Genomic DNA, 12,974 nt, shown 5'->3' on the forward strand with positions numbered 1-12,974 from the left:
TTTTGCCATCGTCTTTTTTTTAACATGAAAAATATTTTTTTTTTCAGCAGAATAATAATGTGTTTCCTCCCCCTGTTCAGCTGCTTCTGCAGACTATAGGGAATTAGCTTAGCTGTGCCAGTAGTCTTTGTTTAATAAAAACATGACAAATTACAGCCTGGTCTCAATGCAATTTAATAAATATTTGACTAAGAGTCAATTCCCAAGATTTATACAATGTGTATGAAATAAAAATTGACCTTCATGGACATACATGTGAATTCTGCCCCTAACGTTAAACCTAATTTTAACCCTATTTCTAAACCTAACCATAACACATTTTTGTCACGCCTTCGTCCTGTCAGTCTGTTGTCCCCGCCATGTGCTTTATTTGCACATGGCTCTGTTTTGTTTATGTTCGAGTCTCCGCCTTTGTTCCGCCTCCTCGTCTGTCATTTGTTAACCCGTCCCCTCGTTATCTGTCCAGGTGTGTCTCATTTGTGTTAGTATTTAAGCCCTCTTGTCTCGTGTCCTGTTTGTCGTTCATTTCGTTCACATTCTCTTTTGTCATGTCAGTCATGTTATCTGTCTGTCTCTGTAGTTTCTCTCTTCGTCGTTTCGCTCCCCAGTCTAGTCTGTCTAAGTGTTAGTTTAGTTTCATTTCGTGTTGTGTTGTAACTACTGTTTCCTGTCGTTGTTTTGTTATTCCTTTCTTTATAATTAAAATACCGTGTTTTAGCAAATGCGTCCGCCTCCGTCAGTCCGCTCCGTGAATCCTGACAATTTTCCTGTCTAATACTCTCCCACGTTTACAGCACTGTTTCTGGTGCAACTTTGTGGATTTAGTGAAACAGCACCACCATTGGACAGAAAATCAGTAATTCTAAATTAAATAGGAATCATAATAAATCATAATGTACATATATTAGGCGTATGTGGAGTTCTCCTATTAGTAGAATATGTAGTAATTTTAGGAGACATTGAAAAAATTAATTTACTTACATATTACTCCTACTAATATCATTAAAAATAATGTATTCATTTTTCATACTTCTGCTTTTTATTCTTTGTGGCTGCATTGTAGACTATGTTTAACACTTCCAATGTTCTGCCCAAAGTTCTGTGTGTCTTAACCAAAGACAAGAAACTGAATAACCATTTTGAAAGGTGTTTACAAAGACAAGAATTTGGATATACTTTTTAATTACATTTCTGCTTATCTTCTAAATAAGTGATTGAGAAGTGTCTATTGGGATTTCTTATTTACTCTCCAGCTGGTGCAGATGTTTCAGGTTTAGAGAGTAATACAGTAGTTTAGAAAAGAGTACTGAAATTAATTTAGCCAAGAAGTAGTGAGTAAAATAATCTCATTACAGCTTAGAAGAAGTACTTAGTACTTTTTGAGGAAATGCAAACACTGCTGACAATACAAACATGATAACAAACCATTGGTCCAACACTGAAACACAGAAACACTGGAAATACACATTGATACTTCAAAACAGTGCTTAATCTACTCTTGAGGAAGATTACAGTAGAAAAGTGACTGCAAAAAGGCGACAGAATTGAGGAAATTACTGCAAGATATAGTGGATAAAAACAAACAGCTACAAGATTTTGCATGTGTTTGACTTTATCAGTTTGAAAGAGCCATCTCCAGACAGTCATTAAGTAAGCAGAGTTGTTGTTTTAATTATTGACAGTAAGGCAATCTGTTCATAATTACAAACATTTGCTTGTAGTCATCACTGCCAGCGGCAACTAGCAGTTCAATTTGCTCTGCTGTAATCTGTTCTGTAATTAGAACACACACACACACACACCCACACTCACCCACACACACACACACAGACACACACACACAGCTCACTGATCACTCAAGTCCCTACACACACAACAAACAGACACACAAACCCACACAATTCCTGGAAACACACACACACAAACACATGGCACTCACATTTATTATATGAAATTATGAATTGTTTACCGTAGCTTTACCTGCTGTAACCATGGCAACACTGAACCTTGGATCCTTTCTCTATGCTGTGACAAGTTAGTTTGTTGAACACCATGTTCCAGTTTGTGTGGTTTGTGTTTAGCAAACCTTCAGGACTCAGTGAGAATTGAAACACTCTTCAGTTCCTTTAGTTATGGAACCTAATTAAGCCATATTCAATTACATATACACCATATGTCCAGATGTTTACATACCCTTGATAATAAGTGAATTTCACTGCTCTAATATGCTCACATCAGTTATGCAAATACGGCTTGTATAATGTCCATAGAACATAGAACATGAGCCTAAAATCACCATAAGTTGTGCCAAGCATCAGTTGGAGGGGTATAAAGCCCACTGGCATTGCCCACCAATATTGTAATTATACACAGGATATGATCCTATGCCAATTTAAATATCCTATGCCAATACATTAAAGCTTCACATAGGGCCTAGCTCACTTTCTTCCTACCATAGGTTATCACCTGCTGTTGAACATTTACATTTTACACCTAAACACTAGGGTTGCATATATGATCTGATCAGCAGCCAGCTACACTTTACAACATTTAAATAGTATCCTACACCTAATTCCTAAGGTTGCTGAAGCCTTTTATGAATCTGCTACAACCAACAACAAAGCTTACTCCTTAGACATAACCCATTCCCTAAATCCATACTCAGAACAACCACTACACTGCTAGCTCTTCACAGGGGTCACCGGATAGACACCTGTCCTGTTAGTGTTTCGCTGAATTAAGCCCACAACACCCCCCGGAAAGTTCAAAAGTGAAGTCCCACACCCTCCAAGCTAGCATCACAGCCCTATCATACGCTTCTGTGTAGATCCACACTGGCCTCTGTGGTGACTAAGGCTGTGCCAACCCCATTGGCACCGTTAATGGATGCTCATGTGAGTTTTACATGAAACAACACCAACAAATACAATAAACTGACAAAACCCAAGGACCTGCCCTGTCCTCCATGTACCTAAAACACCACACACCTCAGCTGTTCCACATTTGCAGTGCAAAAGAACATTCCCAGGATTTGTATAATATGTACAAAGTATAATTCGTTCATTTATTATAATTCATTAATTCATTCTTTGTATGAAACCACTTATCCTGTTTAGGGTCGCGGTGAGTCCGGAGCCTACCTGGTCCTTTGCAGGGCAACACACACTCACATATTCACAAAGTATAAATAAAACTTGAAAAATGTGTGCTAAATATATTTACAGGTGTTACCGTGAATTTCAGGCTAACAAGTGTGAAAAATCTGCCTTAAAGTAGCCCTAACATTAAACTTGATGCAATGCTCTCCCAAAAAGATTACAGTACTGATTAAATAGTTCTTCTTTGAGCAGAAATTTTGAGTGGATTTAGTGGAAACAGCACCACCAGTGGACTGGAGCTCACATAATGAATTATACAAGTATGTATTATAACAAATGATAGCACAAAAATGTTACAAATTCCCGCAGTGCTTTTTAAAACCAAGCATGTAATAGTAGTTAGTGATTTTGTTGGTAATGGAGCTCTTTTCAATATTTTTAGAATGAGTTGGTGTGGTTTCTTTTTTTTTCCGAACACTAATCATCCAACAACAGGCCTTATGTTCTGAATGCTATCACATGCTCACAGTAATATTCCAGCATCTGGTGTAAATCCTTTCTAAAAGAGAAGAAGGTATTTTATTCTCATCTAGTACTCTTAATGCACAGGAAATTTTCAATGAATAGCTGTCCATATACTTTGGCCATATTGTACACGGGGCAGGTTGTACAGGTGTAGCAGTCATAAAAATCCTGCAGATCCAGTGATATGAAATCCAACAATATTTCTCTGTCTCATTATCATTCCCATGAATTCTTGATGAGCTGGGGTTGGCTGGAATGGCAGCAGTGTATGGGCGCTCATCATGAAACAGACAGTGACAAATGTGTACATACATGGTTTTGCATTAGCTAGCAGGGAGGAGATATATGCCGCATGCTGCCAAATAAACTCTGCATAGATTCCACACTGCTTTTTTCTATTATAGTTTGTTATCTGTTGATGTAACTTATTGTAATTCATTTCTCTCAAGCACAGCCACAAATTCCCTGGATGCTCACCTCGCTAACAAAGCTAAAAATGATGTCATTACGTTAACAAATGTATCTCTTTACCCATTCCTCTAACATGGTGATACATTATATGGCCAAGAATTAGTGAACGCTACCTCATCCAATATTTCTTATGAAATCAGGGTGTCAGTAGAGAGTTTGTCCCCCATTTCCTGCAGTAATAGCCTCTACTATTTTAGGACGGGCTTACACCAGCTATGGGATCATTTCAATAAGGAAATAACAGCAGTCAGGCTCAGTAACATTTGTGAGTTCAGGTACGAGTGTTGGTAAGCTCAACACGGTTGTTTCATTACTTCTTTAAACACATTTCCACTGCTCTAAGCCCAGTGTTATAAGACACATTATATCCCTCTGTCCTATGATTGGCATTGGGTGTGGTAGCCTTAGGCATATGTATAGCTGCTTCAGAGCACCCATCATAGAGGGGCATAACTGGGCAAGACTACTCATTCATCCAGGTGGTTTTTTGAGTGTCCACAGTTCTATACAGAATCATTGCCTTTACTTCAAACTCAATTTCACCAGTGCAGAGCATAGAGGATTTTACATAGAAGGGTTCACAGATAAGCCTGACCAAGAGTGGCTAATGTCAGTGCAGTTAAAAGCCTAAAAGTTTTGGTGTGTGTGTGTGTGCGCATGTGCGTATGTGTGTGTGTGTGTGTGTGTGAGTGAGAGAGAGAGAGAGAGAGAGAGAGAGAGAGAGAGAGCGAGAGCGAGAGAGAGAGAGAGAGAGAGAGAGAGAGAGAGAGAGAGAGAGAGAGAGAGAAGATAGTGGGAGATAGGAGGTGATCATTTTAAGGAGAGTTTAATAACAGAAAGAGAGATGAAGGAGGGATTGGGGTAGAGAGGAAGAGAGGAAGGTAATACAGTGACATGGTGAGATGTGAGTGACTATCATGTATCACAGAAAGACTCACATGCCAACAGAGCAATCACCTGTCACTCAGCAAGGTCAACTTACACATACACACACACACACAATATTGGGCTAAGTTATTAAAAACGTCCAATACATTATAAATGTAAGTATATGTGTAATAACCATTTATAAGTCTAAGCCTAAACCTCTGTTCTTATCCCAGGAACAAAACAAAACAAAACAAAAAAAACAACGACTTAATAGACAATAAGTTTACTAAAATGGACAATTTAGATTTTTCAATATTTTGACATATTTTTTAATCGTTTAACATAATCTTAATCAACCCCTCCAGGGTGTAATCCGCCTTGTCCCCAGTGATTCTTGGTAGGCTCCGGACCCACTACGGCCATGAACTGGAAAAGCAGTTACGGACCATGAATGAATGAATTAATGAATTAATAACCTTAACATAAAATGATACAATGGTATATTTAATATATTCAGCCACACTGTAAACCCTAACTGCACTTCTTAATTAAACAGTTAAGTTATCGTAACTTAAATGATACAGAAATGTGGGATTACTCAAGCTGACTGAGTCAAAAAACTCAAAAATGTATAATTAACATAAACACTCAGTTAATTTGTGTGTAATCAACTTTTTGGAATATGTTGAGTAAAGGTGAATTTATTCAGTTAAGTTATACTGACTGAGTGAACTGAGTTTTTTTTCTCTCCACATGGGGGCGTGTTTTTGATGAAAAATATGTGAGTACCAAACTTTGAAGCAGAAAAGTGAAAAGTGGACATGTGCTGATAATTGACACTAACCAGCACACAGTTATACACATTTAAACTTACACAAATACATTAATACACTTCCAGTTCCACCTTAAATGCTCCCATTATTACACTAACACCAGCCTCATTTACATTTTCATTCCACTTTAAATAATAAAGCCGTTACAGAGGCCTGGATGTAAACTGCTGCACCATTTAAAGATGAACCGAAGCTGGAAGCTGGAGAATTAATAAAAACTGGCTTTGGCTTTTTATTCTCTCTTTCCATATTAAAAACTGGAGTTGTTGTGTTGGTCATCTACTTGTGTTTATGTCTCTGTTGGTGTAGTTAAATTCAAGTGCTACAACACATTTCCATATCATCACTCAGTCCACATTAAAATCTCCTGTTGAGCTTCTGTTTACATGTGACTCACCCGATATGCTCTCTCCTAATTGACTGAACGGTGTCCAGCGGTGGCAATTTTTTGAGAGATTCTGAACACAACCCAACCCATCATGCATTGCACTCACAACTGAAATTAAAAGGATCCGTTGAGGCAAAGTAAGGGGAGTTCGTCTTTGATGAGTAAAACTCACAGCTTTCTTATTGGCTACTGGCACCATCTATTTGCATATGGGCGTGGCGTTCACCATCACTGACTATGATCATGTGGTTGTTCCCCCCAGGTTACCTTCCTCTATGAGCCCAGTCTAAAGCTGTAAGGTTATACTTGCCTGGTGTTGTTGTTGAAAGTCCTAAGAGCAAGTTACAGCTTTTTCGGCTATAAGTACAGCATGTTGTTGTTTAAAAACCAGTGAAGGTGCTGCTTGTGTTGAGCTGTGGTATAAGTGTTTGGGGGCTTGATAAATATTAGAAGTGTGTAATATTAATTTGTAGAAATTCACTGGTTTAAGTAGAAACTACTACTTGTGATTTTAAGTAATGTGAACTTAAATGGACTAACTCTAGGTCACTTATTCCACTTAACATAGCTAACCACATATAACTTTTTACAAAGTTGTTTTTACTCAGTTCAGGGTGTTATTTTAACTCATATGTTTGAGTTATTAAACTGAAATGGTTTAAGGCAATCAGTTTCCGCATTCCATTTGAGTTCACTTAACTTGTCAGTTTTTACAGTGCAAACATAAAAATAGAGCAGAATCATAATAACATTCATCAACCTGTCCAGAATGTAAGTAAATGTAAGTAAAGAAAACAGAGGCTTCATGCAGTTGTTTAATGGCTTAATTGTTTAGATCATTCACCTATGCTTTTGCATACTATTTTCATCTTAAACAGTATTAAGTATTATGCTTTTGCAGAATCACTTTATTATAATATATTATATCAACACATTGCAGTGTAAAATATAAAATCATGCCCAATCTACTACTTTTAGAGCTGTGTAGATTGACCTGCATTCAAAGACAATTTTCCACACTTTTCTTTTAAGTTGCCATTAGTGATTATGGTTTTTGTATTATATCTCCAAAGATAAGATATAAGATTATGTTTGCAAACACACATATCACAGCTAGGGCAATAAACTGAGCTCCATCATCTCTCACTGCGTCTAAAGCCTGCTCTTCAGTCGTCCTGTTCTCTGATGATAGCTATTAAGTCTTTTCAGAGGCAGCTTGATGGAAAGCTAACAGCATTTTATATTGTTGATACACTCAGCAGTGTGACCACATGCTCTCAATTACTGATGGGAGATAGTTGGTAACCTGGTTACAAATGGACCCTGCGACACTGATGATGTCAAGCACCTTTATCAGCTCCAGCTCACACAGGTGCAGCACAGAGAACAACACTTCAGGCAACACAAGCTCTTTTTACCTCTTTTTGGATCTCTCTCTCTTTCTCTCTCTCTCTCTCTCTCTCTCTCTCTCTCACACACACACACACACACATACATTCACTTTCTCTCAAAGCTTTGAAGAGAAATATATATATATATACTGTATTATTGTGTCTGCATGGGTTCCGTCGTAGTGCTCCCATTTCCTCCCACAGTTCAAAAACACACACTGGTATGTCGACCGGCTGTGCAAAAAGTGTCCATAGGTCTTAGTCTGTGAATAAATATGTGAGTGTGTTGTGCCCTGTTATGGAATGGTGCTCTTTGTAGGGTATGTTCCTACCTTGTGCCCAGTGACTCCACGTAGGCCCTGAACCCAATGAACGCATGAATGAATTGAGTGTACAGAGTTGCAAAGTTAGCAGATATTCTTAAAAAGTCATAAAACACATGTTGCTATGGACTGGCTATGCCAATTTTCTTCAGATGCGAGTGTGTGAATGAGTCTGTCATGCCCTGTTATGGACTGACACACTGTCCAGGCAGGGTGTGTGTGTGTGTGTGTGTGTGTGTGTGTGTGTGTGTGTGTGTGTATACTCACAACATTAGAATAAAACCAAATAGCATTATTCCAGTAAGTGTGATATTCTGTGTGTGAATGTATTGGTTTAAATTTTCCCAAATGAGTCAGTGGAATCCGTATTATTTCAGGTTATCATCCAATACCTAGTTTTACCAGTTGATAAACAATGATTTAAAAAAATGTGTTGATTTAACAAATTTGTGAATTATCTTATTTCTTTTTTGTATTTATTGTGATTATACATGATTTTATATAAGCGCCACACTTACTGGGAAGGCATTAGTTTCAATATCTATAATTATCTCAGGTGCCTAAGACTTCTGCACATTACTGTATATAAATCTGATATACATATATATATATATATATATTTAGTTCCCCTTAACTATGGTGGCCAGAAGTCTTTTTTGGGACCTAAAAAATTTCTGAATCACCAAACGTCTTTTGCTTTCCCATGTCCCAGTTCTTTCAATAAGCATTAAGGCTTTGTTGAATGACGTTTGATGACGCTATTGAAAGTTAAGTAGAAGAGAAGTTAGAGAAATCTAAATTGAGACACACCCATGCCACTTCGGGGCTGTAGGTCACACCATCTTCCTCGGTGAGCAGCTCAGTGTTTTAATAGAGTCTCAGACAGAAATGTACTGAACGATGTTAAGGTAATTCATCATAATCTCTTCTTCATGTGGAGAGTGGAGGTGTTTATGTGAAACATGAAGCTTTCGTTCTCTGCTCTATATTTCACAAAACTGAAAGTCATTGCGTCTGTCCCTGTAACGACACAATACAAAACAACAGGAACACATCACTGACTTTCTGATGAGTAACTTACACCTACACAGCTTTCTGTTGAAAAGAAAATGAGCAACACCACTGGGTTATTAGAGCCAGAACACCAGAGCTTTGGGTTACTCAATATAAATGAGTCTGAATTAGTTACACCACTGTTTTATAAGAAATGTTACTGAGTGCATAAATATTTGGTTACCAATGCCCTGCTCCTTTATCTAGTATAGTATACTTCTACTTGGTAAAATTTAAAGTTACTTGCATTTAAAAATGTTAAAAATAACTTCACTGTAAAAATATTATCTGGTTTTTGTCGTGCTGAATGTTCTGGTGTAAAATAGTTGCTATAATCTCATTTCAACACTCTGCTTCAGTTTGTGCCTTGATATAAACAGACCACAACAGACTTTCCCTGATCATAAACTGTTAGGAACTGGGAAAAATATGTTTATAGCTTGTTATTGTTTGTTACTGTTTATTTGTTATTATTTTTGAATGCAAAATAAATACATCTGTTAAAAAAGGCATAAAGGGTGTTTGTCTGCCCCAATTTGTCATCTTATTTGGAAACCAAAATATGGTCACCCTACATTTACTGCTATGATATCTCCAAAGGTAGAGGTTGTGAGCTGGAAGTGTATACTAGCAGAGTGTTTGAACAATCAGAGAAATTACTACACACTGGAATTATCTTACAATTTAATTTTGTTCTGGGGCTTTAAAAAGGGGGCTCCCAATGTTTTGGAAATTCTACAAATAGCTCTTTTAATAAAGTTAAATATCTGTGATGGACTAGTACTCTGTCCAGGGTGTGTCCCCACCTTGAGCCTAGTGATCCAGACCCATTGAGACCCTGTACTGGATAAATGGTTACGGGCAATGAATGAATTTGAATATGAAGTAAATTGCAATTATTTTAAAGATTACATCCTATTTGCTGAGATAATTTATATTTTATAAACATAGACATTAAATGATTTTAAAGAGCAGTTTATGATCACATTATAATACTTATTATGGTAGATGTCACAGCTTGCAAACACTTATTGTACCCAGATAGGAGTGAAATTTGACAATCTGCTTACCAGCCAGAATTTGTTGTGCCCATAGAAAATGGCAGTACTGGTTGTAATAAATACATTCCGTGATTTATTGGCAAATAATGCATTGGTGCAACTGTTGAACATGGAAAAAGTGTCAGCTTTAACAAACACAAAGATGGGGCTCATATAGATAATTTTTTTCATACCCATTGAACAATACAATACAGTTGAGAGGATGACAGCTTGACCGATTTGACATATTTCAGAGCTGTGATGGCAATTAAGAGTGTAAAACCACCTCCCTCTTCTTTCTCTCTCTCTCTCTCTCTCTCTCTCTCTCTCTCTCTCTCTCTCTCTCTCTCTCTCTCTCACTCACTCCGAAAGCGAGCTCCAGGAGGTCTGCTAAAGCACTTTGAACACAAACACACATTACGAAGCCTCATTCGACTGCCATTACAGCCCAGATTGGATTTCAAATTGAAATTCCTTTCAACAGAAGAGTAAGGTCACCAACCCACATCCTCGCTAAAGGATCTGTTTCATTATCAAAGCAAATATGCGAAGGGACTGTGGAACAAAAGAAGACTTCAATATTTAATACAGGAGCATGTCGATGATTTCCTCTGCTTGGCTTCTTTGTGTAACAAATATGAAGGGGAAAACGCTCACCCAAATGCAGCTTCTGCAGAGGGAAGGAGGCAGAAAATGGTAAGAGAAAGGGGGTGAAAACAAGAAAAAGAGAAAGGGAAAGAGAAGTAGAGAAAGGGAGGGCTGGCAAAGTAAGACTAAACTGCTTGGTTGAGAAGTGGATCTTGCTCTGTGCATTTCTCTTCTCAGGGTCCATGACCTGAATACAGATGGACCTTGTTACATAATGAATGAGAGCTTTACTCAGGGAAAAAGATTAGCAACTGACCCTTTTTACATCAGCTACTTATTTCGGGAACATGACGCTCTCGGGCAGAAGTTTCTTTCTCTTTCTCGGCAGTTCACAAAAAAGCCAGAGGGAACAGCTAATTGGAAAATGTGCATGTGTAGAGGAACTGGGTTAAAGGTAGCTAATTAAGCCCTTGTTTGAATAAAACTGTCTTTCAGATAAAAACAAGTAAAGCTCTGATTGACAGAGGTTTTTCTAAGGCTGCACAAAGTGGACAAAATTAATACTGAGATTATATTGCGACAGGGTATAGTTTTCAATATATTATTGCACCCAATTGCTGACATAGTGAGACTGCCACATATAGGTTGAGTTGGAATAGCATTTATGATTCAGAAAATAAACCCAGCTGTACATTTGGATCATTTGCATATCAAATATATCTACAATATGAACACTAAAATAGTTAATACTTCAGAAACGATTAACAAACGAGCTCTTATAAGATTTAACTAAACAGCAATGTGGGTTATCATCAAACAAGGCCTGTCCTATTTAACCAGTTCAACAAATAGAGCACATTGTGGGTCTTAGATTAATGCACACAAGCACATGCACCTGCATTCCTGTTGTTTAGATAGTGAGAAAATGTAGGCCTTTAAATTAAAGAGAGGAAGATGATATTTCTCATAAAAACATGCAAATTAACACTATTATCAATATCATTACTCTTTGACCCCGCCCACCCCTTTTCTCTCACCGCACTCCTATTGAAATAAAATGTGTCTGTCTCTTGTTCTCCAGTCTCTCTCTCTCTCTCTCTCTCTCTCTCTCTCTCTCTCTCTCTCCTGGCACTGGTCCAGCAGGCTCTTTTGTCCTTGTTGATGGTGAGGGCTTGGAGCTGCCCATTTTCCACTGCTGAATTAAACATTAAACGGTTTCTGACAGCAATAAATAACAGATCAGAATGGCGATCTGATAATGACCAGGATCTCAGTCGTGGCTCATCTCACTGCACCCTCAGCTGACCGCTGCTGAAATGTGATTAGCCAGCAGCTGCTCCAGTCAGCTGGACGTAGACAGTGGCGGTCCCAACTTCCTCTTTGATCTCCCCCAACGCATGAAATTACACCAGAGTTCTGTTTGGATTAGACATTGTTTCTCTCCCCAAGCCAATTATCATCTTAATCAATGGACCTATGGCCTGGTTAGCATTGCCATACATTCTCAGACACACCCACCGATGATCTCTCTTTTTCTATACCCATCATTCTTTTTCTCTCTCTTTCTCTATTGCCTTTGCTACATTTGTAGCAAAATGGAAACAATTTAAAATTCCTTCTACTTGAAAAAGGATACTGTATTGTGCTTTGTAAAATCATTTTTCTAATGGTTTCTTTACAAAACTGTTCTTATATACCACAGGGTTTCCTTCACAGAAAATATCCAATATTGCTTTTAAATGGTACTTTGATTTATGTTTCTACACAGAACCAGTGCGTTTACCAAAGGACCATTTTTGCAGTTGTATTTTTTGCAGACTTTTCCTGTTGCCATGCCTTTAAATCTAACATGTATGTAAATGAGATCTGCTCTGCTGAAACACCCTTCAGTGTGAAGGCTGTAGACTGAAAAGGCAGGGTTTTTTTTTTGTAAAACCACAAAACAATGTATTACTAATCTTAATTTCTATATATGGACTGAATGGTGAATATTCCATTTTCAAATGTATATACAATCTAAAATATTTAGTTTAACAAGGCAAGAACTATGTGTTTTTATTTGTAATATGAAGTAGTCTTGTCATTCATTACAGGCGCTTTAGCTGTTGCTATATTGCCTTTAATCATTAGTCATCTTTCTCAAGATATTAGTCTCATGAAAATGACATTCTTACAAACTTATAAACATGATGTTTACTGGAGACCTGCCCTTTTCATCACTATAAAGCTGTCTTTGGAGCAAGCCCACAGAAATCCAATATTATATAGAAACTTTATGGATTTCTATTGTCAGAATGGATATTACACATCTCTGGATATGGCACTAGCACTGCAATAAACAGGCATCACATCTGTGGATATCTGTTTGTATGAAATTGAGGGGAACTCTTTGCA

The 12,974-nt window shown here is 37.6% G+C and overlaps 1 protein-coding gene across 1 annotated transcript in view; it reads right to left on the minus strand.

Annotated features, from left to right (window-relative positions):
• Nucleotides 1-6,325, minus strand: part of LOC136677165 (TOX high mobility group box family member 3-like) — a 130,568-nt gene extending 124,243 nt beyond the window's left edge. Inside the window, exon 1 of the mRNA XM_066654606.1 lies at nt 6,195-6,325. The gene's annotated coding sequence lies outside the window, so the exon portion shown is untranslated. The remainder of the gene's footprint in view (nt 1-6,194) is intronic.
• Between the last annotated feature and the right edge of the window lie 6,649 nt (nt 6,326-12,974).

This window comes from Hoplias malabaricus, chromosome X2, assembly GCF_029633855.1.
Source record: "Hoplias malabaricus isolate fHopMal1 chromosome X2, fHopMal1.hap1, whole genome shotgun sequence".
Classification (NCBI taxonomy): domain Eukaryota; kingdom Metazoa; phylum Chordata; class Actinopteri; order Characiformes; family Erythrinidae; genus Hoplias; species Hoplias malabaricus.